The following is a 12,500-nucleotide window of genomic DNA, read 5'->3' on the forward strand; positions in this document are numbered from 1 at the left end:
GGCGGTCTCCCATCCAAGTACTAACCAGGCCCGCCCCTGCTTACCTTCCGAGATCGGACGAGATCGGGCGTTCTCAGGGTAGTATGGCCGTAAGCCCTTTCTCATTTTGGAAAAATCCTTTTTGAAGGCGACACTGGCCAACAGGATTCCCACAAAAATCATTGCTTTCCCCAACAAGTGGGAAAGAGCGCCCTCTTCCGTCAGGCGAGAGCAGAAAGCATAAAAAGCTTACAGCACCTGGTATTCCCAGGCGGTCTCCCATCCAAGTACTAACCCGGCCCGCCCCTGCTTAGCTTCCGAGATCGGACGAGATCGGGCGTTCTCAGGGTAGTATGGCCGTAAGCCCTTGCTCATTTTGGAAAAATCCTTTTTGAAGGCGACACTGGCCAACAGGATTCCCACAAAATCATTGCTTCCCCCAACAAGTGGGAAAGAGCGCCCTCTTCCGTCAGGCGAGAGCAGAAAGCATAAAAAGCTTACAGCACCTGGTATTCCCAGGCGGTCTCCCATCCAAGTACTAACCAGACCCGCCCCTGCTTAGCTTCCGAGATCGGACGAGATCAGGCGTTCTCAGGGTAGTATGGCCGTAAGCCCTTTCTCATTTTGGAAAAATCCTTTTTGAAGGCGACACTGGCCAACAGGATTCCCACAAAAATCATTGCTTTCCCCAACAAGTGGGAAAGAGCGCCCTCTTCCATCAGGCGAGAGCAGAAAGCATAAAAAGCTTACAGCATAAAAAGCTTACAGCACCTGGTATTCCCAGGCGGTCTCCCATCCAAGTACTAACCAGGTCCGCCCCTGCTTAGCTTCCAAGATCGAACGAGATCGGGCGTTCTCAGGGTAGTATGGCCGTAAGCCCTTACTCGTTTTGGAAAAATCCTTTTTGAAGGCGACACTGGCCAACAGGATTCCCACAAAAATCATTGCTTTCCCCAAAGAGTGGGAAAGACCGCCCTCTTCCGTCAGGCGAGAGCAGAAAGCATAAAAAGCTTACAGCATAAAAAGCTTACAGCACCTGGTATTCCCAGGCGGTCTCCCATCCAAGTACTAACCAGGCCCGCCCCTGCTTTGCTTCCGAGATCGGACGAGATCGGGCGTTCTCAGGGTAGTATGGCCGTAAGCCCTTGCTCGTTTTGGAAAAATCCTTTTTGAAGGCGACACTGGCCAACAGGATTCCCACAAAAATGATTGCTTTCCCCAAAGAGTGGGAAAGAGCGCCCTCTTCCGTCAGGCGAGAGCAGAAAGCATAAAAAGCTTACAGCACCTGGTATTCCCAGGCGGTCTCCCATCCAAGTACTAACCAGGCCCGCCCCTGCTTAGCTTCCGAGATCGGACGAGATCGGGCATTCTCAGGGTAGTATGGCCGTAAGCCCTTGCTCATTTTGGAAAAATCGTTTTTGAAGGCGACACTGGCCAACAGGATTCCCACAAAAATCATTGCTTTCCCCAACAAGTGGGAAAGAGCGCCCTCTTCCGTCAGACGAGAGCAGAAAGCATAAAAAGCTTACAGCACCTGGTATTCCCAGGCGGTCTCCCATCCAAGTACTAACCAGGCCCGCCCCTGCTTAGCTTCCGAGACCGGACGAGATTGGGCGTTCTCAGGGTAGTATGGCCATGCCCTTGCTCATTTTGGAAAAATCCTTTTTGAAGGCGACACTGGCCAACAGGATTCCCACAAAAATCATTGCTTTCCCGAAAGAGTGGGAAAGAGCGCCCTCTTCCGTCAGGCGAGAGCAGAAAGCATAAAAAGCTTACAGCACCTGGTATTCCCAGGCGGTCTCCCATCCAAGTACTAACCAGGCCCGCCCCTGCTTAGCTTCCGAGATCGGACGAGATCGGGCGTTCTCAGGGTAGTATGGCCGTAAGCCCTTGCTCTTTTTGGAAAAATTCTTTTTGAAGGCGAGACTGGCCAACAGGATTCCCACAAAAATCATTGCTTCCCCCAACAAGTGGGAAAGAGCGCCCTCTTCCGTCAGGCGAGAGCAGAAAGCATAAAAAGCTTACAGCACCTGGTATTCCCAGGCGGTCTCCCATCCAAGTACTAACCAGGCCCGCCCCTGCTTACCTTCCGAGATCGGACGAGATCGGGCGTTCTCAGGGTAGTATGGCCGTAAGCCCTTTCTCATTTTGGAAAAATCCTTTTTGAAGGCGACACTGGCCAACAGGATTCCCACAAAAATCATTGCTTTCCCCAACAAGTGGGAAAGAGCGCCCTCTTCCGTCAGGCGAGAGCAGAAAGCATAAAAAGCTTACAGCATAAAAAGCTTACAGCACCTGGTATTCCCAGGCGGTCTCCCATCCAAGTACTAACCCGGCCCGCCCCTGCTTAGCTTCCGAGATCGGACGAGATCGGGCGTTCTCAGGGTAGTATGGCCGTAAGCCCTTGCTCATTTTGGAAAAATCCTTTTTGAAGGCGACACTGGCCAACAGGATTCCCACAAAATCATTGCTTCCCCCAACAAGTGGGAAAGAGCGCCCTCTTCCGTCAGGCGAGAGCAGAAAGCATAAAAAGCTTACAGCACCTGGTATTCCCAGGCGGTCTCCCATCCAAGTACTAACCAGACCCGCCCCTGCTTAGCTTCCGAGATCGGACGAGATCAGGCGTTCTCAGGGTAGTATGGCCGTAAGCCCTTTCTCATTTTGGAAAAATCCTTTTTGAAGGCGACACTGGCCAACAGGATTCCCACAAAAATCATTGCTTTCCCCAACAAGTGGGAAAGAGCGCCCTCTTCCATCAGGCGAGAGCAGAAAGCATAAAAAGCTTACAGCACCTGGTATTCCCAGGCGGTCTCCCATCCAAGTACTAACCAGGTCCGCCCCTGCTTAGCTTCCAAGATCGAACGAGATCGGGCGTTCTCAGGGTAGTATGGCCGTAAGCCCTTACTCGTTTTGGAAAAATCCTTTTTGAAGGCGACACTGGCCAACAGGATTCCCACAAAAATCATTGCTTTCCCCAAAGAGTGGGAAAGACCGCCCTCTTCCGTCAGGCGAGAGCAGAAAGCATAAAAAGCTTACAGCATAAAAAGCTTACAGCACCTGGTATTCCCAGGCGGTCTCCCATCCAAGTACTAACCAGGCCCGCCCCTGCTTTGCTTCCGAGATCGGACGAGATCGGGCGTTCTCAGGGTAGTATGGCCGTAAGCCCTTGCTCGTTTTGGAAAAATCCTTTTTGAAGGCGACACTGGCCAACAGGATTCCCACAAAAATGATTGCTTTCCCCAAAGAGTGGGAAAGAGCGCCCTCTTCCGTCAGGCGAGAGCAGGAAGCATAAAAAGCTTACAGCACCTGGTATTCCCAGGCGGTCTCCCATCCAAGTACTAACCAGGCCCGCCCCTGCTTAGCTTCCGAGATCGGACGAGATCGGGCATTCTCAGGGTAGTATGGCCGTAAGCCCTTGCTCATTTTGGAAAAATCGTTTTTGAAGGCGACACTGGCCAACAGGATTCCCACAAAAATCATTGCTTTCCCCAACAAGTGGGAAAGAGCGCCCTCTTCCGTCAGGCGAGAGCAGAAAGCATAAAAAGCTTACAGCATAAAAAGCTTACACCACCTGGTATTCCCAGGCGGTCTCCCATCCAAGTACTAACCAGGCCCGCCCCTGCTTAGCTTCCGAGACCGGACGAGATTGGGCGTTCTCAGGGTAGTATGGCCATGCCCTTGCTCATTTTGGAAAAATCCTTTTTGAAGGCGACACTGGCCAACAGGATTCCCACAAAAATCATTGCTTTCCCGAAAGAGTGGGAAAGAGCGCCCTCTTCCGTCAGGCGAGAGCAGAAAGCATAAAAAGCTTACAGCACCTGGTATTCCCAGGCGGTCTCCCATCCAAGTACTAACCAGGCCCGCCCCTGCTTAGCTTCCGAGATCGGACGAGATCGGGCGTTCTCAGGGTAGTATGGCCGTAAGCCCTTGCTCTTTTTGGAAAAATTCTTTTTGAAGGCGAGACTGGCCAACAGGATTCCCACAAAAATCATTGCTTCCCCCAACAAGTGGGAAAGAGCGCCCTCTTCCGTCAGGCAAGAGCAGAAAGCATAAAAAGCTTACAGCATAAAAAGCTTACAGCACCTGGTATTCCCAGGCGGTCTCCCATCCAAGTACTAACCAGGCCCGCCCCTGCTTAGCTTCCGAGATCGGACGAGATCGGGCGTTCTCAGGGTAGTATGGCCGTAAGCCCTTGCTCATTTTGGAAAAATCCTTTTTGAAGGCGACACTGGCCAACAGGATTCCCACAAAAATCATTGCTTTCCCCAACAAGTGGGAAAGAGCGCCCTCTTCCGTCAGGCGAGAGCAGAAAGCATAAAGAGCTTACAGCACCTGGTATTCCCAGGCGGTCTCCCATCCAAGTACTAACCAGGCCCGCCCCTGCTTAGCTTCCGAGATCGGACGAGATCGGGCGTTCTCAGGGTAGTATGGCCGTAAGCCCTTGCTCATTTTGGAAAAATCCTTTTTGAAGGCGACACTGGCCAACAGGATTCCCACAAAAATCATTGCTTCCCCCAACAAGTGGGAAAGAGCGCCCTCTTCCGTCAGGCGAGAGCAGAAAGCATAAAACGCTTGCAGCACCTGGTATTCCCAGGCGGTCTCCCATCCAAGTACTAACCAGGCCCGCCCCGCTTAGCTTCCGAGATCGGACGAGATCGGGCGTTCTCAGGGTAGTATGGCCGTAAGCCCTTGCTCATTTTGGAAAAATCCTTTTTGAAGGCGACACTGGCCAAAAGGATTCCCACAAAAATCATTGCTTTCCCCAACAAGTGGGAAAGAGCGCCCTCTTCCGTCAGGCGAGAGCCGAAAGCATAAAAAGCTTACAGCACCTGGTATTCCCAGGCGGTGTCCCATCCAAGTACTAACCAGGCCCGCCCCTGCTTAGCTTCCGAGATCGGACGAGATCGGGCGTTCTCAGGGTAGTAGGGCCGTAAGCCCTTTCTTAGTTTGGAAAAATCCTTTTTGAAGGCGACACTGGCCAACAGGATTCCCACAAAAATCATTGCTTTCCCCAACAAGTGGGAAAGAGCGCCCTCTTCCGTCAGGCGAGAGCAGAAAGCATAAAAAGCTTACAGCACCTGGTATTCCCAGGCGGTCTCCCATCCAAGTACTAACCAGGCCCGCCCCTGCTTAGCTTCCGAGATCGGACGAGATCGGGCGTTCTCTGGGTAGTATGGCCGTAAGCCCTTTCTCATTTTGGAAAAATCCTTTTTGAAGGCGACACTGGCCAACAGGATTCCCACAAAAATCATTGCTTTCCCCAAAGAGTGGGAAAGAGCGCCCTCTTCCGTCAGGCGAGAGCAGAAAGCATAAAAAGCTTACAGCACCTGGTATTCCCAGGCGGTCTCCCATCCAAGTACTAACCAGGCCCGCCCCTTCTTAGCTTCCGAGATCGGACTAGATCGGGCGTTCTCAGGGTAGTATGGCCGTAAGCCCTTGCTCAATTTGGAAAAATCCTTTTTGAAGGCGACACTGGCCAACAGGATTCCCACAAAAATCATTGCTTTCCCCAACAAGTGGGAAAGAGCGCCCTCTTCCGTCAGGCGAGAGCAGAAAGCATAAAAAGCTTACAGCACCTGGTATTCCCAGGCGGTCTCCCATCCAAGTACTAACCAGGCCCGCCCCTGCTTAGCTTCCGAGATCGGACGAGATCGGGCGTTCTCAGGGTAGTATGGCCGTAAGCCCTTGCTCATTTTGGAAAAATCCTTTTTGAAGGCGACACTGGCCAACAGGATTCCCACAAAAATCATTGCTTTCCCCAAAGAGTGGGAAAGAGCGCCCTCTTCCGTCAGGCGAGAGCAGAAAGCATAAAAAGCTTACAGCACCTGGTATTCCCAGGCGGTCCCCCATCCAAGTACTAACCAGGCCCGCCCCTGCTTAGCTTCCGAGATCGGACGAGATCGGGCGTTCTCAGGGTAGTATGGCCGTAAGCCCTTGCTCATTTTGGAAAAATCCTTTTTGAAGGCGACACTGGCCAACAGGATTCCCACAAAAATCATTGCTTTCCCCAACAAGTGGGAAAGAGCGCCCTCTTCCGTCAGGCGAGAGCAGAAAGCATAAAAAGCTTACAGCATAAAAAGCTTAGAGCACCTGCTATTCCCAGGCGGTCTCCCATCCAAGTACTAACCAGGCCCGCCCCTGCTTAGCTTCCGAGATCGGACGAGATCGGGCGTTCTCAGGGTAGTATGGCCGTAAGCCCTTGCTCATTTTGGAAAAATCCTTTTTGAAGGCGACACTGGCCAACAGGATTCCCACAAAAATCATTGCTTTCCCCAAAGAGTGGGAAAGAGCGCCCTCTTCCGTCAGGCGAGAGCAGAAAGCATAAAAAGCTTACAGCACCTGGTATTCCCAGGAGGTCTCCCATCCAAGTACTAACCAGGCCCGCCCCTGCTTAGCTTCCAAGATCGGACGAGATCGGGCGTTCTCAGGGTAGTATGGCCGTAAGCCCTTGCTCATTTTGGAAAAATCCTTTTTGAAGGCGACACTGGCCAACAGGATTCCCACAAAAATCATTGCTTCCCCCAACAAGTGGGAAAGAGCGCCCTCTTCCATCAGGCGAGAGCAGAAAGCATAAAACGCTTACAGCACCTGGTATTCCCAGGCGGTCTCCCATCCAAGTACTAACCAGGCCCGCCCCTGCTTAGCTTCCGAGATCGGACGAGATCAGGCGTTCTCAGGGTAGTATGGCCGTAAGCCCTTGCTCATTTTGGAAAAATCCTTTTTGAAGGCGACACTGGCCAACAGGATGCCCACAAAAATCATTGCTTTCCCCAACAAGTGGGAAAGAGCGCCCTCTTCCGTCAGGGGAGAGCAGAAAGCATAAAAAGCTTACAGCAAATGGTATTCCCAGGCGGTCTCCCATCCAAGTACTAACCAGGCCCGCCCCTGCTTAGCTTCCGAGATCGGACGAGATCGGGCGTTCTCAGGGTAGTATGGCCGTTAGCCCTTGCTCATTTTGGAAAAATCCTTTTTGAAGGCGACACTGGCCAACAGGACTCCCACAAAAATCATTGCTTCCCCCAACAAGTGGGAAAGAGCGCCCTCTTCCGTCAGGCGAGAGCAGAAAGCATAAAGAGCTTACAGCACCTGGTATTCCCAGGCGGTCTCCCATCCAAGTACTAACCAGGCCTGCCCCTGCTTAGCTTCCGAGATCGGACGAGATCGGGCGTTCTCAGGGTAGTATGGCCGTAAGCCCTTGCTCATTTTGGAAAAATCCTTTTTGAAGGCGACACTGGCCAACAGGATTCCCACAAAAATCATTGCTTCCCCCAACAAGTGGGAAAGAGCGCCCTCTTCCGTCAGGCGAGAGCAGAAAGCATAAAACGCTTACAGCACCTGGTATTCCCAGGCGGTCTCCCATCCAAGTACTAACCAGGCCCGCCCCTGCTTAGCTTCCGAGATCGGACGAGATCGGGCGTTCTCAGGGTAGTATGGCCGTAAGCCCTTGCGCAATTTGGAAAAATCCTTTTTGAAGGCGACACTGGCCAACAGGATTCCCACAAAAATCATTGCTTTCCCCAACAAGTGGGAAAGAGCGCCCTCTTCCGTCAGGGGAGAGCAGAAACCATAAAAAGCTTACAGCATAAAAGGCTTACAGCACCTGGTATTCCCAGGCGGTCTCCGATCCAAGTACTAACCAGGCCCGCCCCTGCTTAGCTTCCGAGATCGAATGAGATCGGTCGTTCTCAGGGTAGTATGGCCGTAAGCCCTTGCTCATTTTGGAAAAATCCTTTTTGAAGGCGACACTGGCCAACAGGATTCCCACAAAAATCATTGCTTCCCCCAACAAGTGGGAAAGAGCGCCCTCTTCCGTCATGCGAGAGCAGAAAGCATAAAACGCTTACAGCACCTGGTATTCCCAGGCGGTCTCCCATCCAAGTACTAACCAGGCCCGCCCCTGCTTAGCTTCCGAGATCGGACGAGATCGGGCGTTCTCAGGGTAGTATGGCCGTAAGCCCGTGCTCATTTTGGAAAAATCCTTTTTGAAGGCGACACTGGCCAACAGGATTCCCACAAAAATCATTGCTTTCCCCAACAAGTGGGAAAGAGCGCCCTCTTCCGTCAGGGGAGAGGAGAAAGCATAAAAAGCTTACAGCATAAAAAGCTTACAGCACCTGGTATTCCCAGGCTGTCTCCCATCCAAGTACTAATCAGGCCTGCCCCTGCTTAGCTTCCGAGATCAGACGAGATCGGGCGTTCTCAGGGTAGTATGGCCGTAAGCCCTTGCTCATTTTGGAAAAATCCTTTTTGAAGGCGACACTGGCCAACAGGATTCCCACAAAAATCATTGCTTCCCCCAACAAGTGGGAAAGAGCGCCCTCTTCCGTCAGGCGAGAGCAGAAAGCATAAAAAGCTTACAGCATAAAAAGCTTACAGCACCTGGTATTCCCAGGCGGTCTCCCATCCAAGTACTAACCAGGCCCGCCCCTGCTTAGCTTCCGAGATCAGACGAGATCGGGCGTTCTCAGGGTAGTATGGCCGTAAGCCCTTGCTCATTTTGGAAAAATCCTTTTTGAAGGCGACACTGGCCAACAGGATTCCCACAAAAATCATTGCTTTCCCCAAAGAGTGGGAAAGAGCGCCCTCTTCCGTCAGGCGAGAGCAGAAAGCATAAAAAGCTTACAGCACCTGGTATTCCCAGGCGGTCTCCCATCCAAGTACTAACCAGGCCCGCCCCTGCTTAGCTTCCAAGATCAGACGAGATCGGGCGTTCTCAGGGTAGTATGGCCGTAAGCCCTTGCTCATTTTGGAAAAATCCTTTTTGAAGGCGACACTGGCCAACAGGATTCCCACAAAAATCATTGCTTCCCCCAACAAGTGGGAAAGAGCACCCTCTTCCGTCAGGCGAGAGCAGAAAGCATAAAAAGCTTACAGCACCTGGTATTCCCAGGCGGTCTCCCATCCAAGTACTAACCAGGCCCGCCCCTGCTTAGCTTCCGAGATCGGACGAGATCGGGCGTTCTCAGGGTAGTATGGCCGCAAGCCCTTGATCATTTTGGAAAAATCCTTTTTGAAGGCGACACTGGCCAACAGGATTCCCACAAAAATCATTGCTTTCCCCAAAGAGTGGGAAAGAGCGCCCTCTTCCGTCAGGCGAGAGCAGAAAGCATAAGAAGCTTACAGCACCTGGTATTCCCAGGCGGTCTCCCATCCAAGTACTAACCAGGTCCGCCCCTGCTTAGCTTCCGAGATCGGACGAGATCGGGCGTTCTCAGGGTAGTATGGCCGTAAGCCCTTGCTCATTTTGGAAAAATCCTTTTTGAAGGCGACACTGGCCAACAGGATTCCCACAAGAATCATTGCTTTCCCCAAAGAGTGGGAAAGAGCGCCCTCTTCCATCAGGCGAGAGCAGAAAGCATAAAAAGCTTACAGCACCTGGTATTCCCAGGCGGTCTCCCATCCAAGTACTAACCAGGCCCGCCCCTGCTTAGCTTCCGAGATCGGACGAGATCGGGCGTTCTCAGGGTAGTATGGCCGTAAGCCGTTGCTCATTTTGGAAAAATCCTTTTTGAAGGCGACACTGGCCAACAGGATTCCCACAAAAATCATTGCTTTCCCCAACAAGTGGGAAAGAGCGCCCTCTTCCGTCAGGCGAGAGCAGAAAGCATAAAAAGCTTACAGCATAAAAAGCTTACAGCACCTGGTATTCCCAGGCGGTCTCCCATCCAAGTACTAACCAGGCCCTCCCCTGCTTAGCTTCCGAGATCAGACGAGATCGGGCGTTCTCAGGGTAGTATGGCCGTAAGCCCTTGCTCATTTTGGAAAAATCCTTTTTGAAGGCGACACTGGCCAACAGGATTCCCACAAAAATCATTGCTTTCCCCAAAGAGTGGGAAAGAGCGCCCTCTTCCGTCAGGCGAGAGCAGAAAGCATAAAAAGCTTACAGCACCTGGTATTCCCAGGCGGTCTCCCATCCAAGTACTAACCAGGCCCGCCCCTGCTTAGCTTCCGAGATCGGACGAGATTGGGCGTTCTCAGGGTAGTATGGCCGTAAGCCCTTGCTCATTTTGGAAAAATCCTTTTTGAAGGCGACACTGGCCAACAGGATTCCCACAAAAATCATTGCTTCCCCCAACAAGTGGGAAAGAGCACCCTCTTCCGTCAGGCGAGAGCAGAAAGCATAAAAAGCTTACAGCACCTGGTATTCCCAGGCGGTCTCCCATCCAAGTACTAACCAGGCCCGCCCCTGCTTAGCTTCCGAGATCGGACGAGATCGGGCGTTCTCAGGGTAGTATGGCCGTAAGCCCTTGATCATTTTGGAAAAATCCTTTTTGAAGGCGACACTGGCCAACAGGATTCCCACAAAAATCATTGCTTTCCCCAAAGAGTGGGAAAGAGCGCCCTCTTCCGTCAGGCGAGAGCAGAAAGCATAAAAAGCTTACAGCACCTGGTATTCCCAGGCGGTCTCCCATCCAAGTACTAACCAGGTCCGCCCCTGCTTAGCTTCCGAGATCGGACGAGATCGGGCGTTCTCAGGGTAGTATGGCCGTAAGCCCTTGCTCATTTTGGAAAAATCCTTTTTGAAGGCGACACTGGCCAACAGGATTCCCACAAAAATCATTGCTTTCCCCAAAGAGTGGGAAAGAGCGCCCTCTTCCATCAGGCGAGAGCAGAAAGCATAAAAAGCTTACAGCACCTGGTATTCCCAGGCGGTCTCCCATCCAAGTACTAACCAGGCCCGCCCCTGCTTAGCTTCCGAGATCGGACGAGATCGGGCGTTCTCAGGGTAGTATGGCCGTAAGCCCTTGCTCATTTTGGAAAAATCCTTTTTGAAGGCGACACTGGCCAACTGGATTCCCACAAAAATCATTGCTTTCCCCAACAAGTGGGAAAGAGCGCCCTCTTCCGTCAGGCGAGAGCAGAAAGCAAAAAAAGCTTACAGCATAAAAAGCTTACAGCACCTGGTATTCCCAGGCGGTCTCCCATCCAAGTACTAACCAGGCCCGCCCCTGCTTAGCTTCCGAGATCGGACGAGATCGGGCGTTCTCAGGGTAGTATGGCCGTAAGCCCTTGCTCATTTTGGAAAAATCCTTTTTGAAGGCGACACTGGCCAACAGGATTCCCAAAAAAATCATTGCTTTCCCCAACAAGTGGGAAAGAGCGCCCTCTTCCGTCAGGGGAGAGCAGAAAGCATAAAAAGCTTACAGCACCTGATATTCCCAGGCGGTCTCCCATCCAAGTACTAACCAGGCCCGCCCCTGCTTAGCTTCCGAGATCGGACATTCTCAGGGTAGTATGGCCGTAAGCCCTTGCTTAGTTTGGAAAAATCCTTTTTGAAGGCGACACTGGCCAACAGGATTCCCACAAAAATCATTGCTTCCCCCAACAAGTGGGAAAGAGCGCCCTCTTCCGTCAGGCGAGAGCAGAAAGCATAAAAAGCTTACAGCACCTGGTATTCCCAGGCGGTCTCCCATCCAAGTACTAACCAGGCCCGCCCCTGCTTAGCTTCCGAGATCAGACGAGATCAGGCGTTCTCAGGGTAGTATGGCCGTAAGCCCTTGCTCATTTTGGAAAAATCCTTTTTGAAGGCGACACTGGCCACCAGGATTCCCACAAAAATCATTGCTTTCCCCAACAAGTGGGAAAGAGCGCCCTCTTCCGTCAGGGGAGAGCAGAAAGCATAAAAAGCTTACAGCATAAAAAGCTTACAGCACCTGGTATTCCCAGGCGGTCTCCCATCCAAGTACTAACCAGGCCCGCCCCTGCTTAGCTTCCGAGATCGGACGAGATCGGGCGTTCTCAGGGTAGTATGGCCGTAAGCCCTTGCTCACTTTGGAAAAATCCTTTTTGAAGGCCACACTGGCCAACAGGATTCCCACAAAAATCATTGCTTTCCCCAACAAGTGGGAAAGAGCGCCCTCTTCCGTCAGGCGAGAGCAGAAAGCAAAAAAAGCTTACAGCATAAAAAGCTTACAGCACCTGGTATTCCCAGGCGGTCTCCCATCCAAGTACTAACCAGGCCCGCCCCTGCTTAGCTTCCGAGATCGGACGAGATCGGGCGTTTTCAGGGTAGTATGGCCGTAAGCCCTTGCTCATTTTGGAAAAATCCTTTTTGAAGGCGACACTGGCCAACAGGATTCCCAAAAAAATCATTGCTTTCCCCAACAAGTGGGAAAGAGCGCCCTCTTCCGTCAGGGGAGAGCAGAAAGCATAAAAAGCTTACAGCACCTGATATTCCCAGGCGGTCTCCCATCCAAGTACTAACCAGGCCCGCCCCTGCTTAGCTTCCGAGATCGGACATTCTCAGGGTAGTATGGCCGTAAGCCCTTGCTTAGTTTGGAAAAATCCTTTTTGAAGGCGACACTGGCCAACAGGATTCCCACAAAAATCATTGCTTTCCCCAACAAGTGGGAAAGAGCGCCCTCTTCCGTCAGGGGAGAGCAGAAAGCATAAAAAGCTTACAGCATAAAAAGCTTACAGCACCTGGTATTCCCAGGCGGTCTCCCATCCAAGTACTAACCAGGCCCGCCCCTGCTTAGCCTCCGAGATCGGACGAGATCGGGCGTTCTCAGGGTAGTATG

General features: G+C 52.0%; 46 non-coding genes and 4 pseudogenes across 46 annotated transcripts in view; all 50 read right to left on the minus strand.

Annotated features, from left to right (window-relative positions):
* The window catches only part of LOC144900914 (5S ribosomal RNA), a 119-nt gene extending 24 nt beyond the window's left edge, over positions 1-95 (minus strand). Inside the window, exon 1 of the ribosomal RNA XR_013629102.1 lies at positions 1-95. This exon is cut by the window's left edge and continues 24 nt beyond it. This is a non-coding gene — a ribosomal RNA (5S ribosomal RNA).
* Positions 96-225: 130 nt separating this feature from the next.
* On the minus strand, positions 226-344 carry LOC144900930 (5S ribosomal RNA). Its single transcript, XR_013629118.1, has one exon. It is a non-coding gene; the product is annotated as a 5S ribosomal RNA (ribosomal RNA).
* A 129-nt stretch (positions 345-473) lies between these two features.
* On the minus strand, positions 474-592 carry LOC144900099 (5S ribosomal RNA). Its single transcript, XR_013628434.1, has one exon. It is a non-coding gene; the product is annotated as a 5S ribosomal RNA (ribosomal RNA).
* A 146-nt stretch (positions 593-738) lies between these two features.
* On the minus strand, positions 739-857 carry LOC144900150 (5S ribosomal RNA). Its single transcript, XR_013628485.1, has one exon. It is a non-coding gene; the product is annotated as a 5S ribosomal RNA (ribosomal RNA).
* A 146-nt stretch (positions 858-1,003) lies between these two features.
* On the minus strand, positions 1,004-1,122 carry LOC144900947 (5S ribosomal RNA). Its single transcript, XR_013629135.1, has one exon. It is a non-coding gene; the product is annotated as a 5S ribosomal RNA (ribosomal RNA).
* A 130-nt stretch (positions 1,123-1,252) lies between these two features.
* LOC144900912 (5S ribosomal RNA) lies at positions 1,253-1,371 on the minus strand. The gene has a single exon (XR_013629100.1). It is a non-coding gene; the product is annotated as a 5S ribosomal RNA (ribosomal RNA).
* Positions 1,372-1,501: 130 nt separating this feature from the next.
* Positions 1,502-1,620, minus strand: LOC144900508 (5S ribosomal RNA; annotated as a pseudogene).
* A 128-nt stretch (positions 1,621-1,748) lies between these two features.
* On the minus strand, positions 1,749-1,867 carry LOC144900683 (5S ribosomal RNA). Its single transcript, XR_013628870.1, has one exon. It is a non-coding gene; the product is annotated as a 5S ribosomal RNA (ribosomal RNA).
* Positions 1,868-1,997: 130 nt separating this feature from the next.
* On the minus strand, positions 1,998-2,116 carry LOC144900915 (5S ribosomal RNA). The gene has a single exon (XR_013629103.1). It is a non-coding gene; the product is annotated as a 5S ribosomal RNA (ribosomal RNA).
* Positions 2,117-2,262: 146 nt separating this feature from the next.
* On the minus strand, positions 2,263-2,381 carry LOC144900941 (5S ribosomal RNA). Its single transcript, XR_013629129.1, has one exon. It is a non-coding gene; the product is annotated as a 5S ribosomal RNA (ribosomal RNA).
* A 129-nt stretch (positions 2,382-2,510) lies between these two features.
* Positions 2,511-2,629, minus strand: LOC144900101 (5S ribosomal RNA). Its single transcript, XR_013628436.1, has one exon. It is a non-coding gene; the product is annotated as a 5S ribosomal RNA (ribosomal RNA).
* Positions 2,630-2,759: 130 nt separating this feature from the next.
* LOC144900151 (5S ribosomal RNA) lies at positions 2,760-2,878 on the minus strand. Its single transcript, XR_013628486.1, has one exon. It is a non-coding gene; the product is annotated as a 5S ribosomal RNA (ribosomal RNA).
* A 146-nt stretch (positions 2,879-3,024) lies between these two features.
* Positions 3,025-3,143, minus strand: LOC144900948 (5S ribosomal RNA). The gene has a single exon (XR_013629136.1). It is a non-coding gene; the product is annotated as a 5S ribosomal RNA (ribosomal RNA).
* A 130-nt stretch (positions 3,144-3,273) lies between these two features.
* On the minus strand, positions 3,274-3,392 carry LOC144900913 (5S ribosomal RNA). Its single transcript, XR_013629101.1, has one exon. It is a non-coding gene; the product is annotated as a 5S ribosomal RNA (ribosomal RNA).
* A 146-nt stretch (positions 3,393-3,538) lies between these two features.
* On the minus strand, positions 3,539-3,657 carry LOC144900543 (5S ribosomal RNA; annotated as a pseudogene).
* Positions 3,658-3,785: 128 nt separating this feature from the next.
* Positions 3,786-3,904, minus strand: LOC144900684 (5S ribosomal RNA). Its single transcript, XR_013628871.1, has one exon. It is a non-coding gene; the product is annotated as a 5S ribosomal RNA (ribosomal RNA).
* Positions 3,905-4,050: 146 nt separating this feature from the next.
* LOC144900685 (5S ribosomal RNA) lies at positions 4,051-4,169 on the minus strand. Its single transcript, XR_013628872.1, has one exon. It is a non-coding gene; the product is annotated as a 5S ribosomal RNA (ribosomal RNA).
* A 130-nt stretch (positions 4,170-4,299) lies between these two features.
* On the minus strand, positions 4,300-4,418 carry LOC144900686 (5S ribosomal RNA). The gene has a single exon (XR_013628873.1). It is a non-coding gene; the product is annotated as a 5S ribosomal RNA (ribosomal RNA).
* A 130-nt stretch (positions 4,419-4,548) lies between these two features.
* On the minus strand, positions 4,549-4,666 carry LOC144900362 (5S ribosomal RNA). The gene has a single exon (XR_013628696.1). It is a non-coding gene; the product is annotated as a 5S ribosomal RNA (ribosomal RNA).
* A 130-nt stretch (positions 4,667-4,796) lies between these two features.
* Positions 4,797-4,915, minus strand: LOC144900115 (5S ribosomal RNA). Its single transcript, XR_013628450.1, has one exon. It is a non-coding gene; the product is annotated as a 5S ribosomal RNA (ribosomal RNA).
* Positions 4,916-5,045: 130 nt separating this feature from the next.
* LOC144899945 (5S ribosomal RNA) lies at positions 5,046-5,164 on the minus strand. Its single transcript, XR_013628280.1, has one exon. It is a non-coding gene; the product is annotated as a 5S ribosomal RNA (ribosomal RNA).
* Positions 5,165-5,294: 130 nt separating this feature from the next.
* Positions 5,295-5,413, minus strand: LOC144900293 (5S ribosomal RNA). Its single transcript, XR_013628627.1, has one exon. It is a non-coding gene; the product is annotated as a 5S ribosomal RNA (ribosomal RNA).
* A 130-nt stretch (positions 5,414-5,543) lies between these two features.
* LOC144900687 (5S ribosomal RNA) lies at positions 5,544-5,662 on the minus strand. Its single transcript, XR_013628874.1, has one exon. It is a non-coding gene; the product is annotated as a 5S ribosomal RNA (ribosomal RNA).
* Positions 5,663-5,792: 130 nt separating this feature from the next.
* Positions 5,793-5,911, minus strand: LOC144900719 (5S ribosomal RNA). Its single transcript, XR_013628906.1, has one exon. It is a non-coding gene; the product is annotated as a 5S ribosomal RNA (ribosomal RNA).
* Positions 5,912-6,057: 146 nt separating this feature from the next.
* Positions 6,058-6,176, minus strand: LOC144900303 (5S ribosomal RNA). The gene has a single exon (XR_013628638.1). It is a non-coding gene; the product is annotated as a 5S ribosomal RNA (ribosomal RNA).
* Positions 6,177-6,306: 130 nt separating this feature from the next.
* Positions 6,307-6,425, minus strand: LOC144900981 (5S ribosomal RNA). Its single transcript, XR_013629169.1, has one exon. It is a non-coding gene; the product is annotated as a 5S ribosomal RNA (ribosomal RNA).
* Positions 6,426-6,555: 130 nt separating this feature from the next.
* On the minus strand, positions 6,556-6,674 carry LOC144899957 (5S ribosomal RNA). Its single transcript, XR_013628292.1, has one exon. It is a non-coding gene; the product is annotated as a 5S ribosomal RNA (ribosomal RNA).
* A 130-nt stretch (positions 6,675-6,804) lies between these two features.
* On the minus strand, positions 6,805-6,923 carry LOC144900416 (5S ribosomal RNA). The gene has a single exon (XR_013628748.1). It is a non-coding gene; the product is annotated as a 5S ribosomal RNA (ribosomal RNA).
* Positions 6,924-7,053: 130 nt separating this feature from the next.
* On the minus strand, positions 7,054-7,172 carry LOC144900611 (5S ribosomal RNA). The gene has a single exon (XR_013628798.1). It is a non-coding gene; the product is annotated as a 5S ribosomal RNA (ribosomal RNA).
* A 130-nt stretch (positions 7,173-7,302) lies between these two features.
* On the minus strand, positions 7,303-7,421 carry LOC144900870 (5S ribosomal RNA). Its single transcript, XR_013629057.1, has one exon. It is a non-coding gene; the product is annotated as a 5S ribosomal RNA (ribosomal RNA).
* A 146-nt stretch (positions 7,422-7,567) lies between these two features.
* Positions 7,568-7,686, minus strand: LOC144900333 (5S ribosomal RNA). Its single transcript, XR_013628668.1, has one exon. It is a non-coding gene; the product is annotated as a 5S ribosomal RNA (ribosomal RNA).
* Positions 7,687-7,816: 130 nt separating this feature from the next.
* Positions 7,817-7,935, minus strand: LOC144900871 (5S ribosomal RNA). Its single transcript, XR_013629058.1, has one exon. It is a non-coding gene; the product is annotated as a 5S ribosomal RNA (ribosomal RNA).
* Positions 7,936-8,081: 146 nt separating this feature from the next.
* Positions 8,082-8,200, minus strand: LOC144900181 (5S ribosomal RNA). Its single transcript, XR_013628516.1, has one exon. It is a non-coding gene; the product is annotated as a 5S ribosomal RNA (ribosomal RNA).
* A 146-nt stretch (positions 8,201-8,346) lies between these two features.
* Positions 8,347-8,465, minus strand: LOC144900801 (5S ribosomal RNA). Its single transcript, XR_013628988.1, has one exon. It is a non-coding gene; the product is annotated as a 5S ribosomal RNA (ribosomal RNA).
* A 130-nt stretch (positions 8,466-8,595) lies between these two features.
* LOC144899962 (5S ribosomal RNA) lies at positions 8,596-8,714 on the minus strand. Its single transcript, XR_013628297.1, has one exon. It is a non-coding gene; the product is annotated as a 5S ribosomal RNA (ribosomal RNA).
* Positions 8,715-8,844: 130 nt separating this feature from the next.
* LOC144900889 (5S ribosomal RNA) lies at positions 8,845-8,963 on the minus strand. Its single transcript, XR_013629076.1, has one exon. It is a non-coding gene; the product is annotated as a 5S ribosomal RNA (ribosomal RNA).
* Positions 8,964-9,093: 130 nt separating this feature from the next.
* On the minus strand, positions 9,094-9,212 carry LOC144900935 (5S ribosomal RNA). Its single transcript, XR_013629123.1, has one exon. It is a non-coding gene; the product is annotated as a 5S ribosomal RNA (ribosomal RNA).
* A 130-nt stretch (positions 9,213-9,342) lies between these two features.
* On the minus strand, positions 9,343-9,461 carry LOC144900688 (5S ribosomal RNA). The gene has a single exon (XR_013628875.1). It is a non-coding gene; the product is annotated as a 5S ribosomal RNA (ribosomal RNA).
* A 146-nt stretch (positions 9,462-9,607) lies between these two features.
* LOC144900703 (5S ribosomal RNA) lies at positions 9,608-9,726 on the minus strand. The gene has a single exon (XR_013628890.1). It is a non-coding gene; the product is annotated as a 5S ribosomal RNA (ribosomal RNA).
* Positions 9,727-9,856: 130 nt separating this feature from the next.
* On the minus strand, positions 9,857-9,975 carry LOC144900059 (5S ribosomal RNA). The gene has a single exon (XR_013628394.1). It is a non-coding gene; the product is annotated as a 5S ribosomal RNA (ribosomal RNA).
* Positions 9,976-10,105: 130 nt separating this feature from the next.
* Positions 10,106-10,224, minus strand: LOC144900689 (5S ribosomal RNA). The gene has a single exon (XR_013628876.1). It is a non-coding gene; the product is annotated as a 5S ribosomal RNA (ribosomal RNA).
* A 130-nt stretch (positions 10,225-10,354) lies between these two features.
* LOC144900936 (5S ribosomal RNA) lies at positions 10,355-10,473 on the minus strand. The gene has a single exon (XR_013629124.1). It is a non-coding gene; the product is annotated as a 5S ribosomal RNA (ribosomal RNA).
* A 130-nt stretch (positions 10,474-10,603) lies between these two features.
* LOC144900691 (5S ribosomal RNA) lies at positions 10,604-10,722 on the minus strand. Its single transcript, XR_013628878.1, has one exon. It is a non-coding gene; the product is annotated as a 5S ribosomal RNA (ribosomal RNA).
* A 146-nt stretch (positions 10,723-10,868) lies between these two features.
* Positions 10,869-10,987, minus strand: LOC144900692 (5S ribosomal RNA). The gene has a single exon (XR_013628879.1). It is a non-coding gene; the product is annotated as a 5S ribosomal RNA (ribosomal RNA).
* A 130-nt stretch (positions 10,988-11,117) lies between these two features.
* On the minus strand, positions 11,118-11,226 carry LOC144900526 (5S ribosomal RNA; annotated as a pseudogene).
* Positions 11,227-11,356: 130 nt separating this feature from the next.
* Positions 11,357-11,475, minus strand: LOC144899883 (5S ribosomal RNA). Its single transcript, XR_013628218.1, has one exon. It is a non-coding gene; the product is annotated as a 5S ribosomal RNA (ribosomal RNA).
* A 146-nt stretch (positions 11,476-11,621) lies between these two features.
* On the minus strand, positions 11,622-11,740 carry LOC144900693 (5S ribosomal RNA). The gene has a single exon (XR_013628880.1). It is a non-coding gene; the product is annotated as a 5S ribosomal RNA (ribosomal RNA).
* A 146-nt stretch (positions 11,741-11,886) lies between these two features.
* LOC144900028 (5S ribosomal RNA) lies at positions 11,887-12,005 on the minus strand. The gene has a single exon (XR_013628363.1). It is a non-coding gene; the product is annotated as a 5S ribosomal RNA (ribosomal RNA).
* A 130-nt stretch (positions 12,006-12,135) lies between these two features.
* Positions 12,136-12,244, minus strand: LOC144900527 (5S ribosomal RNA; annotated as a pseudogene).
* Positions 12,245-12,390: 146 nt separating this feature from the next.
* LOC144899929 (5S ribosomal RNA) overlaps positions 12,391-12,500 on the minus strand; it is a 119-nt gene continuing 9 nt past the window's right edge. The window contains exon 1 of the ribosomal RNA XR_013628264.1: positions 12,391-12,500. This exon is cut by the window's right edge and continues 9 nt beyond it. This is a non-coding gene — a ribosomal RNA (5S ribosomal RNA).

The sequence above is a fragment of the Doryrhamphus excisus genome, linkage group LG9, assembly GCF_037039965.1.
Source record: "Doryrhamphus excisus strain RoL-2023G ecotype Guam linkage group LG9, RoL_Dexc_Guam_v1.1, whole genome shotgun sequence".
In the NCBI taxonomy this organism is placed as follows: domain Eukaryota; kingdom Metazoa; phylum Chordata; class Actinopteri; order Syngnathiformes; family Syngnathidae; genus Doryrhamphus; species Doryrhamphus excisus.